Raw genomic sequence first — 5078 nt, 5'->3', positions numbered from 1 at the left:
ACCATAAGTGGGATGTCATAGTAACTGGCTTCAGGGCTGCAAGGTTTACTGGGTTGCTATTGAGCCACAGTAGATGAGATGAACCCCCCCAAATTTGGGATAGATTAAAAGATCTAGAACTTCAAGGCCTTCCAAGCATCTAAACAGAAGCTGACACAATGGTCTAGAAACTTGATTTAATAACAGCAGGAAAGGTGTGGTGAAAAGAGTCACAAACCCAAAGTTTACAGCAGTCAGCCCAGTGTTACAGTGATTTAATCTGTAACAAGATTGTGCCAAGGTGTGTGAACCATGCCTAGTTAAATTCTTGTGGCCCCTCAGATCCTTCCCCATGCATTTGGCGTGGTAAGAAGGATGGTCCCGCACACCCACATCTGGTTCACAAAAATTAGGTGTTGGAAGAAGGTAGCACAGCAATGAGTGTGTGTTTGCTTCTCAGCTGTGCATTAAGGAAGACACGAGGGCAGAAACAGGGAGATTCTGCAATGAAGCCTTAGAAAAACCCAAAGGCAAACAGGGACAGAAGTGGCACTCAGGTAGCTGTGTAGATCTGCTCTGTGCTGTGAGTGAAGGCAGAAAACCTGTCTTCAAGTTCTCTGGAATAGGGAGAAATGTTGCTGGCTTACCAGGTGACAGTGTGAAACACTGCCTTTCTGCAGGAAAATGAGGCCTTTGAGTAGTTCCTGTACTAACTGCTGTGGCATTTAGAGTATATTCAAGCAGAGTCCAGAAGTACAGTTTGCTGGCTTGTCTAGCTCTTGAAACCAGCTTTACTGATGATCTCTGGGCATCTTGGACCTGTCCCTCCATGCCCTTCTCACAGTGGAAAGTCGATTATACCATAAAGTATCTCTGCTATTCTCCTCGGAGTCTAAAAGGAGTATAAAAGATATCAGAGCCTCCTCTGAAGCTTGCATTCCCCTGCCACCGGGCACACAAACATTAGAGGGATTTCAGACTCCTAGATTCCAGAAAGATTGAAACCTTGCTTCCCAGGGCAAAAGATTGACTTGGTTATTTGAAGAGAATCTGGCTGCCAACCTTTTGCAATCTCTGCAGAAGGAAATAGCTTCAGTATTGCTTGCTTTATTCATCTGCCATGCTGAGTTAGGAATGGCTGAGCACAGGGCTTGCAAAACAGGATCCAGGCTGTGCTCACACATCCTGCTCCAGCTGCAGCTTTATGGATGAAGCCATTCACTCCCCCATCCTGGGCTCCCTCCCCTCTCTTCACCTCTTGCTGCCAGGCATTCATTTTTTTCATGCAGCCAAGGCAACTACCAACCACAGTGTAATTGTACCCAGTCAGGCTTAGTAAAACATACAGATCAAGACAAACCTATTTACCTGGTCAGTCTCTGATGGCACAGCCCTGAAATGGTTTGGGGAAGGATGATTTGAGACTGCTGGAGAAGGCAAAGGAGCTCGAGGCCAAGTTGCCTGTGGGGTTATCCAACATCAGCCAGGTCTGGACAGGAGCAGAGCCCCCCTGCAGTCTGAGCTGCCAAAGAGGAGTTTTGAAGGGGAGCTACTGTGGAGTCAGATGCTCCAGCAATTCAGCATGGGGGAGACACAGGAGGGCCATGACCCGTGGGATACGAACCTTGTGGCTTAGAATGGCTTCACCTCGCTGAGCAGAGCACAGAAAGCTGCACATCTGGAGCTGTGGAGCCTGTAATTAGAGATGTGAGGCACACTGGGTCACTGTGCTGGCTGCTGAGCTGCTGGAGCTGTTTGAGCCTGGGCTAACTTTGGTGTGATTCATGGTGTTAATGATGCACTTTCTTTGCAGTGAAGGAAAGAAGCCTTTTGTCCTTTCTTTGTTTCAGGATGGTTTTGCTTTACATCTGTCAAATATTATTATTTTGTCTCCAGTTTGTATTAATTTTTGCAAATTGGTCCCCACAGTGAGAGTCTGTACAAAGGTTTTGTGCTGCATCTTCTAAGCCTGCCTTAATGTCAATGTTTATCTTTTGAAGCTAATAATTAAAAGGGAAAAAATACTGTCTGTGTATTTCTGTCGTGATGCCAGTTGAGTCCATTTTCTCTTGTTGGTAGCTATCAGATCTGACTTGCACCCACAACAGACTGTGTTTGTGGGGGGAAAAGTGTCACTGCTTTTATTTCATGTCTGGCCTGACAAGAATAATAATGAGAGCGGCAAAGCACTTGCATCCCCCAGTTAGCCAGCTACAAAACAGGCAGGCTGAGTCCTCGATGTACTGTCAGTTCTGTGTGTTGTGTAGGCAATTAACATTGATGCTGAATTAATTAATGATGAGAAAACATCAAAGGGTTGGGGTGCTTCAGTTCAGATGAGCACCAGAAGCTCAGATTGTTATCAGATTGTCTAGGAGTTGTCTGAGGGGATCTTATAACCAGTGTTTTGATGCATCCCAGGAAAAGGCTGGGGCTTCCACCCTGTGTGTCATGTGTTCAGACCTCTAAAATGTTCTAGGAGACATTTTTATGGAGAGTGAACATTTCTCTTGTATCTACTATGACCTGTTTTGCAAATATCTCACCAAAAGTCTTACAGTTGTTCTGTTTTAGAGATACACTGCATGGATCTTCTTGTAATAGGTTATTAGTCTCAACTTGTGCATTTTTAAGACAACTCTTATAAGCATGGTCCCTGGAGCAGGCATAAATAAAGGGAAGGAGGTCAGCAGTGAGGCTGCAGGTACAATTTGCCATCTAAGGCAACATTTCCATTCTCCTGTTTCTAGAGGTAGAACTAGTCCATGTATTTTATGGAATTATAATTATTGAGCTTGCCTTGTTGGAAGAGAAACCCACTGGATTAAGTTTGTGTTACAAGGTTTCGGTAGCAAAGGGGCTACAGGGGTGGTTTCTCTGAGAAGCTGCTAGTAGTTTCCCCTATGTTGAAACTAGATTATCTTTACAGTCTCTTTGAACCCAATCCATTCTGCCAATTTTTGATATGTACATGTTGGGGGTTTGATGTCCTTCCTTTTGTTCCTTCTCACCTATAGCATTTTCCCCCTGACTTTCGGGGAAACCCAACTGCTGGTATTTATTGGGTGCTTGAGAAGGCAAAGAGTTTGGCTGGGCCCAGGGGGAAGGGGGACAGGTAAAAGGGAGGATGGGGGCAGCTGCAGTGGGGCTGGCTTCTTCATCTTCACAGCTCCACGCACTCGGAGCTGGTCTTGCTTGGGGAAAGGAGTTCACCATAACCCAGATGGAGCTGCTGCTTTATCTTTTCTTCTGCTGCTGCTGCTTCTGCTTCTTGTGCTTCTCCTGCTTCTTCTCCTTCTCCCCTCTTTGTGGGTGGCCTCGCACCCCCTGTTCTGCTGGGACATGTGGCAGTGCCAGGCACCGCCGCGGAGCTCCTGATACACCTCATCCACCAGCCCAGGATCTCAGCTCATCCCTGCCGATACACCTCATCCACCAGCCCAGGATCTCAGCTCATCCCTGCTGATCCACCTCATCCACCAGCCCAGGATCTCAGCTCATTCCTCTGCTGATACACCTCATCCACCAGCCCAGGATCTCAGCTCATCCCTGCTGATACACCTCATCCACCAGCCCAGGATCTCAGCTCATCCCTGCTGATACACCTCATCCACCAGCCCAGGATCTCATCTCATTCCTCTGCTGATACACCTCATCCACCAGCCCAGGATCTCAGCTCATCCCTGCTGTTTCCAGCCGACCGTTCCTCGGAGCCCTGCAGGAGCACCGGGACTGACTGCCCGAGGGGTTTGTGAAAACAAAACCTCTCCTCCATCCCTCTCAGCCGAGAAAGCTGTCACGGGGTCCCTGGTTCTGTTTTCTTGTTAATGCTGTGGTTATTGTTTGTTTGTTTGCCTGGTTATACTAGCAAAGAACTGTTATTCCTATCCCCAGATCTCTGCCTGAAAGCCCCTTGATTTCAAAATTATAATAATTCGGAGGGAGGGGATTTACATTTTTCATTCCAAGGGAGGCTCCTGCCCTCCCTAGCAGACACCTGTCTTCCAAACCAACACAGTACAGCAGTGTTTTTTGTCCCATCCTACAACCACAAATGTCTATTCTTCCTATAGAGCAAAGCAAGTCACTGTGTTAATGGCTGAACTGTCAGCTGTAGGAAGGCATGAGAACCAGAACTGATCAGCATGAGAGACATTGAAAGGAAATCCCACCAGTGTGTGGAGTGTGGCATACAAGAACTGCTGCTGGGCCACGATGCAGAATTTCTTCCTGCATTTGTCCTCAGAATATAATTAGGTGTGTGATCCCACATGTGCGCCTGAAAAAGTTTCTTACTGACAAGAATAGCAAAGTTTTAAAATTAAAAAAATATGAACCTAAGGGAATGAAAGTAGTCAATGTTTTATTATCCAAAGAGAACTTTGATGTAGAAAAGTTGCACACAACCCAAACCATCAATTAAATTCACCTCATCTGTGGCCTGCTTGATTTCAAAGGTCTTTGACAGGACTTGTACAAAGAAAGTTTTAAAAGTTCTTGCATTGTAGTTAGTATTTAAAAAATCATAACTTTTATTTTTTTTTTTTATGACTATACATACCCCATGCCTCTTCCTAAGGTAGCAAACCAAACATCTGTTTTTTAGTCTCAATGATGCTTGGATCACGATCAAAGGGAAAGGTTGCCAATTAACCCCCATGATCTCCCCACCATGTGTGTTTGATGCCATATTTTTTCCATCTGATTTATTTCATCTAAGCTTGATATTAAATCCCTTACCAAATTCAGATTAGCCATGGCTTTCCTATTGCTCTGACAACACATCAAAGCTCCAGAGGACCCAGAAGATTGAATTAGCCACTGTCTGAGTCTTCACTTAGAGACATCTATCTGTGTAAGGAACAAAGGGAATAAGTGATATCTCTGCTCTGAAACTTTCAGAAAAGTTAAATGGATATAAAGAACGACTAAGCTAAATTTAAACAAGTACTATGCAGAGTGAGCTATACACAATAAAGTGGGCTCTTATTCCTTGTAGAAAAATTACTAGAAAGTAAGCAGCAACAAAGATCTTGAATAAATTGGAATAATTTTAGTACATATTTCATCAAAATGGGATGCATTGTGTTACTAAAGGA

Source organism: Pseudopodoces humilis, chromosome 6 (genome assembly GCF_049639895.1).
Source record: "Pseudopodoces humilis isolate 2021_Gansu_Grassland_sample_001 chromosome 6, ASM4963989v1, whole genome shotgun sequence".
Taxonomy (NCBI): Eukaryota; Metazoa; Chordata; class Aves; order Passeriformes; family Paridae; genus Pseudopodoces; species Pseudopodoces humilis.
The sequence above is the reverse complement of the archived record's forward strand: the minus strand, read 5'-3'. Positions refer to the sequence as shown.